This window comes from Topomyia yanbarensis, chromosome 2 (genome assembly GCF_030247195.1).
Source record: "Topomyia yanbarensis strain Yona2022 chromosome 2, ASM3024719v1, whole genome shotgun sequence".
NCBI classification, from domain to species: domain Eukaryota; kingdom Metazoa; phylum Arthropoda; class Insecta; order Diptera; family Culicidae; genus Topomyia; species Topomyia yanbarensis.
Window position 1 is genome coordinate 355,984,516 of NC_080671.1, and position 12,329 is coordinate 355,996,844.

A 12,329-nucleotide genomic window follows, 5' to 3' on the forward strand; every position below is an offset into this window, starting at 1 on the left:
GCAAATATATTTGTTTATATATGATATGTTGTGTAACAACATTGACTGCCCAGATATTCTTGCACGGATTAATGTGTTTGTACCTCCTCTAAGGAACCGTCCTCTTTTGTGGATTCCTAGACAACGTACTGTTTACGGTCAAAACAATCCTGTGGATAGATGTTGCTACAAATTCAACGAAACTTCACATCTGTTCGATTTAAATGTCACCAAATCTAGTTATAAGTTAGCAATTAGGAATTTTTAATTAATTTAGAAAGTATGTTCTATTTTTTAATAATCTGTACGGTATCTAGCAAAGATCGAACAAATAAATAATTTCACGAAGATCCGTCCGACATTTTTTAAAATCGTAACCCTGATCTTCGATTCCGATGAAACTTTATGCGGCATGGAAGACATAATATTTTCTACAGTCAATGAGATCTTTTTGGTTCAAGAGCAATATTCCAAAATGGCGTAGAAGTAGATATTGCATGCAGCATTTACCAAACAAAAATCGATTACCGTATTTTCTTCAGCAAAACTATTTGAGAAAGAGTAACATGGAATGTATACTTCCTCTCAAAAAAATATACACTGAAAAAAGTCTGATACATTTTTCGCAATAACTTTAATTTATATTAAAAAATCAAATCAAACAAAAGCCCATTTTTAAATTTTTTATTTTCTCGTCAACTAAAACCTAACATTTTCAATGTTATTGTATAATGGAGAACTTTTTTTCACAATTACTTTGCACATGTGTCTAAATGTCACAATAATTGACAAACAAAACTTTATTTTAGATTATGATTCTAAATGTCATTTAAGATTAAAATGCATTCAAAGAAGATCTTTTAATATGTGATAGTTTTAGAAATATTTTAAATTTTGTTCTAACTATAATTAGTTTAGTAGTTTATTCATGAAATTATGCCCTTTTTATAACATATTGGCATTTCACTACTAAGAACTATAGACACTCATAGTAATAGACCAGCGGATGTAAAAACTAAAAATCTGGAAACTTGCAAATCTAGCATATTAAACCGGCATCACTTGAAAATGTGCTAGCTCGTAAGCGTGTCATTCTTTTTTATAAACTATCATAAATTCCCATTGGTTTTTGTTTATCGACGCGCTAATTAGTTTTTATTGAGTAAGTGAAAATGAAATTTATTTTTTCGCTGTGCAAAAATAATTCGCAATGTGGAATTCAAAATTTCGGTTTCTTGCGATTTCCGGCAAATGAACAGAATAAAAGAAATGGCTCAAGTTCTGCAGACTACCGGAAGAGTTTGTACTATTGTACATAGTGTAGATTTAATCCAAATTATTTTGTATTCGCATAGTTGCACTTCGGGGAGCACGATTTATACTTCAGTAGCAGTGGCAAAATTAGAAAAGTTACCGGAGCGATTCCGCGATATGAAAATGTTGCAATTAGGCTCAGCAGAAGTACACTGCCCAAGATCGCATATCAGTCCCATAAAGATAGGAAATCCTATAGAAAACGGGACAAATATGCGATCATGGGTAGTACAGTAATTGCACGGGTTCTTATTCACAAAGGTAATTTGCGGAATGTCTCCGAGGAGTAGTGTCCGAACGATTTCACTCACTTTTCGTTTGATCGTTCGATTCTGTCATTTTTCTTATTCGGAATGAAGTGCATATAGACAATGCGAATTTAAAAGAAAATTGGAAATTTGACAAATTAAAAAGAAAATTGGAAGTTTTTGAAAATGATGCCCCAGTTACGAAAAACTATAGGAGACTGGATTGAAGAAACCTGCTAAATGGTCTAATCAAAGTATAATCGGAGGATTTCAGACCAGATTTTCTTGTGGATCTGCGGCCTATGAGATAGAACGTAAAAAGCCAAGACCCTGAACGAAAGAAAGACTTACCAAGCACCAAGACCCTGAACGAAAGACTTCAACATCTACGTTTTGACAGCGGATGCCTCGATGAAGTGTTTGAACTTCTGAAACATAAGACTGCAGTTATGGTTGATAGTGACAAAAACCAAGAAGCTTTTATTCTCAGGTGATACGATCCTCAAAAACGCCGATCAGCCATGTTGGTTTAAGAAACGACAGCTAACAACATTGTTTACTAGTTCTCTCCATATGTTTGCTTTGATTTCAGTCGATAAACAAAGTCGTTCGCTGTCATTTTTCTTCCCCGCAGTCTGCTGCATGCTTACCTCACTTCTCACCTAGTTACTGCCGAAGACGAATCACCTTAGAACTCTAAGAACCTTGACAAAAACTGCGTCATTGTGTCTTGTGTGATTCACTGTCTAGTCTTCCAGGCAGTAGCTATTTAAAAAAAAACGCTTTTAATCCACCTAACTGTGTGATGATTCATTTCTTATAATTCTTATCACTTTCTTCGGGTATTATATCAATTGAGAATATTTAGAACTGGATGCTTCGCGATGCTTTTGGTAACACATACTACATGGGATAGTGGAAGGACTCAGAGAATCGCTCAAATTGGCATAGGACAATATCAGTGCAAGAAATCTCAAACGTTAAACCAAAATAATGGAAAAGTGGAAACATGGCCCATAAAATAGCTAAAATTTGGTGTAGTTCGTTGCAATTAAAAGAAAATATCCTCAGGAAATAGTATGTACCTATTACTGTGAATAATAAATACAGTAAAGACCCGTTTTTATTATCTCCATGGTGTATTTTAGGCTGACAAAATAGGGACAATGACTAAACCGCGACATTTTTTTTCTTCATAATGAACTGAAGCTGTTAAAATATTCTTCGCTTCCCTTGATGTAGTCTAATAATTATTTCTGATTATTTAATATAGTCTTCCAGCGCAAAATTTAAAAAAAAATGATTTTTTTTATTTTTGCATATTTGCATCTTTAATTCATCCTTGTTTGTCTGCTAGAGCCCATCAAACATATTTTTATATGAGGCTGATAAAATTGGGGACTGTTAAACCGGGTCTTCAATGTATTATAATAGATAGGCAGTATTCGAAGAAGTTTCTTGTAGACGAGTGTAGAACGGACTTTGTTTCTACTTACTTGAAGTCAGCGGGGTGGTCAGAAATTCGGTTTGGTGGGGATTTAGTGAAAATCTAACTTACTGTCCAAATGGCATAATCACGAAACCACCATCTTTGAAGTTATAAAATTATGGAGAATCAGTTTTTCGAAAAATTGTAACAGAGTTCCTGTCTTTAGCGAATTTGTTGAGACTTTCATTTAAAACAACTTTATTGTAGGCATGAATACTACGTATATGGAGCATATCGAGTTATAAAATGATATTTACGAAGTGTTTCTTAATCTATTTTTGTCTAAAACAACTTTCTATTATGAACGTCACAAACTCAAGCTTTGGATAAAATGTAAATTTTATCGTTTATAAACAATAGAAGAGATTTATCATAAGTAGTAAAATCATGATAATTTTATTTGAAATTAAATAGAAATAGCCTAAAATATGTTAATACCTTGAACACATGGAGCCTTCATGTCTTCAACTGGTTTGTAATAGCACTCCCCAAAATTTTTCTGAAAACACTAAGTCTGGAACTAAATTTGGTTGAAGAGTAAATTCGCCATAAATACTTCTTGGTGGATATATCGCCAAAATTATTTTATCAAATCATGTGCTTTTTAACGTTTGTAAAATTCATCGAATGTTCTAAATTGGCGGAACGGAAAACGGCATTTGTCATTAATTCCCCTACTTTTGGAAGGTGGTTTTCTCGTTATTAATTCTATGACGTTTTCGGCTCAACTCGACGCATTCCCAAAATAAAAACATTCAGCAAATGTTGGAAGTTATGCAATTTTTCGGTGAGCAGTTCTCAGTTTTATAGACATTAAAGCAATTCCAGTTTTGCTTCCTATTAAAATTTGATCCTAATCCATATTGCAGTACACCCCTTCGAAAATGAGCTCAATATGATAGGAAATTATGATTATGATTATGATTGATTTCATAACTCTGGAATAAATTTCAATTGGAATGTTTTTAGGCAGGTATTTGATGTTATTATGATTATTTGATGTTGTTGACAAATGTTAGATCTAGAACAATAGATCAGTTACAGATTAAGATCACATTGCCACAAATTTTCAAAGGTTCTCATGATGTTTCAAACAATAGGTTATCAATGTACTGATCAGATAATTATCATTGTATAGTTGAATTAAATCAGTCAGCATGAAAACATTTCAATAGAAACTCATCCCAGAATTCTGAAATCAATTACCAACTTTCCTATCATATTAAGCTCACCTTTGAAGGGATGTACTGTAATATGGATTAGGGTGTTTTTTAATAGGAAGCGAAGTTGGAATTGATTTAATGTCTAAGAAACATAGAACTGCTCATCGAAATGCATAACTTTCAATATTTGCTGAACATGTTTTTATGTTGGGAATGCGTAGAGCTGAGACGAAAACGTAATATGAATAATAACGAGGATAACACTTTCCGAAAGTAGAGGGATTTTTATGCAAAATGGTGTTTTTTGTTCGACTCTATCAAGCCCTGATCGATTTTGATGAGCATTTGATTTTTGTTGTATTACCAATTATATGAATAGGTAAAATAAATGTTCGAAAACAGTAAAACAGCACATCATCTGATAAAATATTGTTGGCGACCAATTGTCCTACAAGCAGTTATGGAAAATTTACTGTTCAAGCTAATTTAGATACTTAATGTCTTCGGCAAAGTTTACGAGAGTCCTATTATAAACCACTTTGTTGAAGAAATGAAGGCTTCATGTTTTCAGAGTTTCAAAATATTTTAGGCTATTTTAATTTACCTTTAAAATAAATCATTGATTTTACTGTATATGATAAATCTCTTGTATTGTTTATAAACAATAAAATTAACATATTATCAAAAGCATGAGTTTGTGAAGCTCACAATTTTATTTCAGAAAAAAAATAGATTGAAGACATTTCGTAAATATCGTTTTATAACTCGATATACTCCCTACACCTAGTATTCAACTAGATGTAGGGAGTATATCGCTAAAATCACGAACTCTATTTATACTATTTTTTGGAAAATAAATTCTTCATAATTTTAAAACTTCGAAGATAACGGTTTCGGAATAATGCCATTTGGAGAGTTAGTTCGATTTCACCAAACCGAATTTCTGACTATGCCATTGACTCCAAGCAAGTAGAAACAAAATCGTTCTACACTCGTTCACAAGAAACTTCTTGGAATACTGCCTATATATTATAATACATTGAAGACCCGATTTGATCAGCCCCCGATTTAGTCTGCCCCCGATTTTGTCAGCATAATATGAAAACATGTTTGATGGGCTCTAGCAGACGAACAAAGCTGAATTCGAGTAAATCCTTTCTTGAGTATGTTTTCCTTATCTTAAAGATGCAGCTATGCAGAAATATAAAAATCATTTTTGTTTAATTTTACGCTAGAAGGCTCCTTTAAGAGAAATTTATATTAATTAATCAGAAAAATATTTTCTAGCTTCAGTTTGTCATAAAGACAAAAATGTCCCGATTTAGACAATGTCTACATTTTGTCAGCCTAAAATAAAAAGCCTGATTAAAACGGGTTTTTACTGTATTACTTACTGTGTCCCACATTAATAGCTACATCTTATTTTTTAAGGATAACTTTTTTACTTTAGAATAAATACTAAAGTAGTTGACGAATGCCTAGACTACGTGGAATTCATTATTGTTAATAACAAAAAAATTTATGTCATCTGCATAAGCAATAATTTTGATGCAAATTAATATACCAGATAAAAAAAATTGGAGTAGTCTGATATTTCGATCACTTTGTGCAATACGTAATAATCTCATTAAAGAAAATTGCTGAAATATTTGGCTTGACATGATTTTGAATTTGAAACTAAACTAATTTGCAGCTGTAGAGCTAGGGTTTCGGAAGGGTTCCCCGTTAGGATCTTTCACTACAATTGCAGACGAGACGGGAAGTGTCACCCACTAAAACACTGCTTAAGACCAATTGCAGCGGGCCGGGATTCTGAATGTGATATTTATTGTACGGTTCAGCTATGTGCGAGAGTAGGAACTTCGCGATCACATGTATCATCGCGAGGGACTCAAGCGTTTGTTCGCTAACGTGTTCGATTGCGTGTGCATTTGTATGTTGCGTGTGCTAACGTGTATGTAACTTCGCGTGTATTAATTCTATTTTATGACCGTCTGTCTTTTCGCATATTCGCGATTTCCGGACGTGACCGATTAATGATCACGCGAACATGGCAGTTTATTGGTCCCCGATTGAGACCGCATTTATAAGTGTATTAGTCCTAAAACATTCACTTAATCATCGGGGCGTTTTCATGTTTGCAAGAGCGTGGGCTAAGGTGTGCGTGGATGATCGCGATGGTCTTAAGCGTTTGTATGTCAACGTGCTGAGTGTTAGAAGAGAGTTACATTCCTCATATCACGAGGATTCCCCGTCATGTCACCATGGCACCCGTTGTTTAATGGATATGAGCGTCATTTTTTGATTGGTTCAACTGAAGGCATGAACCTAGGGCCGAGGGTAGAGACTTTCGGATGTGACCGATTCATGATCGCGCGTACGATGCACAGTGGGACGAGCCCGGACTTAAGTCCATATATGAAGGTTCCACGATATTCTCGCTAGTATTTTTCTCGTATCAGCTAAGCTACCAGATAGATTTCAGGTGATTTTGACGTAAAATTAATTTTTGACAGCTTTTTGAAGGGCCTCAAGTGTTTTTTGCAAAAGTTGGTCATGGGAACTACATCCGGTTATTTTCGTTTGATTTTATGTATTGCATTACTTCACCAAAATTATCCATGTGAATAATTTACATAGTAAAATTACCAACAATAAGTGGTTTCGTTTTTGTTTGAATTCGAACTTCTTACGCGATAACAACAACGACGCCAGTGATCACAATATACTCATTCGAAAGTTTTTTTTTTCTCTTTAAAATTAGCCTATGATAGTTTTGCGATAAGCAGTCAAAATTTAAGAAAACTATGATAAAGACACGTGGTTATTACAGATATTAAATTTGAATAATCACTTTATAGCTAGAAAAGTGACACGAATACATACACAAATTTCAAATATCATTGAGAGCATGATCTACGGGGGTTTTACTAGAGATCAAGATAGAGAAGCCGAGTAGAGAGTTTTTTTTTAGACGGTGAAGGTATTCAGAATGTTTTATACGCAGTAACTGTCAAATTGAGTGAAAACAGTTGAGTTCTAGTCATTTAGTAAAACTATATGGTCAGAATTCGTATAATATTAATTTATCTTAAGGGTAAGGGCACCCAAATAAAAGAGGTCATTTTTAAATTAACCATGTTCGCGAAGAAAAGGTATTGAATTTATGTTTTATGTCACATACGAAATAAGCGACTCAAGTTATTTAATACACACCGACAAATAAAAATCATCCGGCGAACCATCCTTTTGGTTAGTGAATGTAATTAAACATTCCACTAAGACGCTCAAAAGTATTGTTTTAAAAAATTAAGAAATTTCAGTTCTGATATCAAGTAACTTCATAATGAATATGACGTTCCAAAATTATTCGAAACCAGGGTTGTTAATACGATACATTTTTCACGATAATCTATCGGCGTTACTTGTTAACGATAATGTATCGTCATCGGAAACTCCGTTAACGATAATGTATCGTCGCCTTCATCGTCATCGTAGATAATTGTATCGTCGTTTTCATCGTCAACGTCGGTTCATCGGTTATCGCGATACATTTTGCGTTACTTTCCCATGTATTGGAGTTGAAGTTGATCCGGTTAACTTTCAATTGTTTAGAAATAAATACCTATTGAAGGACATGTTGTTGGCAGTTGAAAATCTATAATTTTGGACATTTCAATATGCAGAAGGGTCCGACGATGTGTCAAAATTGAATTTTTCAACTTTTCGAGTAAGTTTGTGCACAGAAGAGTCCCAGGTGCACAGTGTTTCCAAGCGGCAAAAAGGTGATCAAAATTGTTTTGACCATGAAAAAACTAATTTTGAGCTATTGTGTAATTAGTAATTTATAGCACGCAAAATTGTAGTGTATTGAAAAAAATTTCTAAACCACTATTATTAGGCCATTCACAAATTACACTACACATTTTAGTGGTGTGGTGATTAACAGATTTTATTATAATTTTAATTTAAACTAGAAGATTTCGGATTTTAAAAAAGAGAATATACATACATATTTACAATGTTTGATTACCTTTTCTAGTTAGAAAGCTTTTAGCCCCCTCTTTCTTCTCTACACTATGTAACAAGATGCTTCATTCTTCCTACTTTTACCCTTAAATATGTAGTGTAATTTATGAACGGCCTCATAATAGAGTTTTAGTCGTTTTTTGAATACAGTGAAGACCCGTATTTATCAGCCCCTTGGCGAATTTTAGGCTGATAAATCGATGACATTGGTAAAATCGGCACATATTTTTTCTGGTTCTGAAGAGACGAATTCGAAACGCAAACACCTGGACTAACATATTTTTATTTCTTTTCAATAAACCGCAGCGGTTAAAATATTCTTCTTTAGTCCCTCGACAAAGCCTTTTAACCCGTTCTGATCATTTAGTAAAAATTTCCCTTAAGGAGGTCTTACAGTACAGTATTATTGTTTTTGTATATTTTGCATCTCTAAGATAAGAAAAATATGCTAAAGAAGGAAATTACTCGAATTTGACTTGAACGTAGGCTAGAGCCCACCAAACGATTTTGATAGTGTTTGTTTTACAGATTCGTATTGGTATTCGTCTGCGGAAATTTGCGGCTTCCATACAAAAAAATATTGCTTTTTGGGCACTAAAACATTCGATAACTTCTAAGTTGTAAGAGATTCAAATAAACTTACATTACAAAAATTCTGTATTTTCTTATGCTGAACAAAATCTTGGAACATTTTGAAATTCTACAAAATTACCAGGAAAAGTATTTTTTAAAAGCAATTTTCAGGGGTATATCAAAGAAATCTCCACAAATGTAATTTAAAATCGACAGATAGACACATAGTCTCTTCAGCGAAGTTAATCCTTAAGATATTCTCAACAACTTTGCCAAAGAAAGTTTTTTTTATTTTCATAAATGACCAAACAAAAACTTGCTGCTCAGCTTTAGAGGGATTAATCACCCAACTAATACTTTTTAAATGCAAAAAAAAATATAAATAAACTTTGCTGAAGACAGTATAGCTAAAAAATGTTTTTCGTGGTTCAAAGAATTTCTTTCACCTTTTTGCCACTTTGGAAACACTGTGCACTGGTGGATCCTCCTGTGAATTGAAAATATCCAAAACGATCGATTTTCAACCGCCAACAACCTACCCTTCAATATAAAAAATTCGCGAAAAGTTGAAAAAATTTCTATTTTGACGCACCGATGGTACATTGAAAATGCCCAAAACTATTGATTTTCACTTACCAATAACTTCTTCAATATAATAAACTTTCCCCAAAAGTTGAAAAAATCCATTTTGACATATCGTCGAACCCCCTGTGTATTGAAAATGTCCAAAACTAATGATTGTCAACTGCCAATAACTTTCCTTTCAATATAAAACTCTCCCGAAAAGTTGACAAAAAAATCCATTTTAACACATCGTCGGACCCCCCTGTGTATAGAAAATGTCCAAAACTATTGATTTTCAACTGCCAACAACATGTCCTTCAATAGTTATTTATTTCAAAACAATTGAAAGTTAACCGCATCAACTTGAACTCCAATAAACGGGAAAGTAATACAAATGTATCGCGATAACCACCGATGAATTATCGACGATGACGATGAATCCGACGATAAATTATCGTTAACGGAGTTTCCGATGACGTTGACGGGTGGTTAACGTTATCGACGATGACGATTAATTATCGATTAACAACCCTGATTCGAACACATCTCATTTGATTCGTTAAAACGAAATAATCATTTCTGAAGCACCACAATGAACTGTAAATCAAATTGTTTCATCATTGCAAGTAAATTCCTAATTCCTTCCCTAATTACTATTGAAAAAATCATTATACTCGTGAAGACTTAGTTTTGAGCCACCTTAATAAGTAGTAAAGTGAATTTCTAATATATTTCAGACAGTGGCGGATCCAGGAGGAGGGTCCTGTAGGTCCGGACCCTCCTCCTGGATCCGCCGGAACGGAATTTGTTGATACATTTTGAATTAGTTTGAATTTTATATTAATTTTAAACTCAAAATCTTTTCAAACCAAATTTGACCACCAATACTTATTTTCATTAAATGAGATTTTTACGTATTTCACAATGTTCATTTTGAAATCAAAATTTTGAACCCCTCCCGATTTTTTTTTTTCATCAGCGTACAAAAATTTCTTTAAAAAAATTTGAATCGTCATAACAAAATGATTTTTTGAGCCACCCTAACGCATAATGAAGGTGTTTTTAAAAGTATTAATATCAAAAACTATTTAGCGCACGAAAATTAATAAACAAAAAATTAAAAGCAGTTTCGATAAAATAGATATTTTTGAGACGCCCTAATCAATAGTAAATGTTTATTTTTAATGTCATTTAATATCAAAAACGAATTCAGCGTACCGAAATTACATAAAACCATATGTAAAGTATGGTACGGTAAAGTTTTGACTTTAGTTCACCTTTTGTTCTAAGTCGTGCCGCTGTGCGGTGGGTTTATGCTTGGGACGTCCTAAAACGTCCACGTAGCTACCGGGGTCTTTTAATATTGGCGAGATTGCGGGCGTAAGTTTGTGTGGATAATTACAATTGAGTGTTCGCATTTGTGGCCAGGTTTATGTTATCGCGAGGGCCACGAGCGTTTGTACATTTGGAATGGGGTATATTATGAGTATATTTGAGAGGATATACAATTGATTGTGTTAGTGAGTGTTAGTATGAATCTAATATAACATGCCGAATAAAGGAAAAAGAGATGATATTTATTTACCATTAACGACAATTGCGTTCTGTTAGAATTTTACCGTGCTATGCTGAACGGAAATGGATGATCCACGTGCGTCGGTTAATTAATCGTACTTTAATTTATCCAGTTCTATCTTCCCGAATGAATAGAATCGAATCCTCGAATTGAACTCCGAAAAAAAGTAACCAGCGAATCCTAGGAAGAATTACTCACTATTCTATCATATACGCCAGTTCTGCATCCTAACTCACAAATACTCAGACGAACACAAACACAGATAGATATACGACTAGCACATAACAGTTGTACACTTGTACTAAATACTAGGGGAGACCGGGGCTGGTTGGCCGAGTGTATTTTATGAAAAAGCTATTATCCTCAGTAGCAACATCTATAGGGATTTTGGTGGGGTATTAGGTCGCCCATATACCGACGTAATTTCAAGTATTTTGGAGTTGTCGTTTGCACAGAAGCACGTTTGTTCTTTTTACGGCACTGGTGAGTAATTTTCAGTTTTCTTAAAGTAAGGTGTGTAACGCGAATCAATTTACATTCGATTACCAGAATACGTTTCCATCCTTTTGCAATGTAGGGGCAATTCAGGCCATCATTTTTATTTTTATTTTTTACAATGAAATTAAGTTTACCTATGAAATATTCATTAGAGAAACTCCTTAAGAATCAAAAAAATAATTAATTGCGTTACAAAACCTTAATCTGGTTACAGCTGTGTGATTTGCGCAACATGTATTTTCCTTGCTGTGGCATGTGCAATCATGTGCGTAGCCACAAGTCGCTGAACGGTTGTTGATGGAATAGGGGGTCCGAATTGCCCCGTACGCCCATTTCGCACAAAAGTGTTGAGCGTCTTGAAAATATTTGTGTTTTAACTCAAACAAAAATCATTCCATAAAATATGAGCTTAAAGCTTTCCAAAACATTTACCTTTTTTCACTTTTATTTGTTGCTTTAATCACGGTTTTTACCATTATAATGATTTTTGTTTTGAGGATGGCAAAAAACATGAAACACGTTGTGTCTCTTTTCTAAAAAATCCCAAGAATTAGATTCAGTTGTAAAAATTAATGTTTTAGAATAGCGGTTCCACAGATATGTACAACAGCCAGAAAGTCTTACGATTTTCTGAGAAATCGAGGGGGTCCGAATTACCCCCACTGCCTTAATAGCTGCGGGTCCTCCTTTTAAAATTCCTTGCGCTCTCTTTATTAGAGTCATAGCCGCAGGTGCTATTCCTCTATTTTGTGGCTGATTATTAGTAAAACCAGCCGTAACAATCGTTTTTTCCATGAATGATAAATACGGAATTGCACCATTAGATGGATTAAGATTACACTTTACTTCCTGGAACAGCTACAAACATGCATGAAATCATTTAAAGTTTGTGTAAT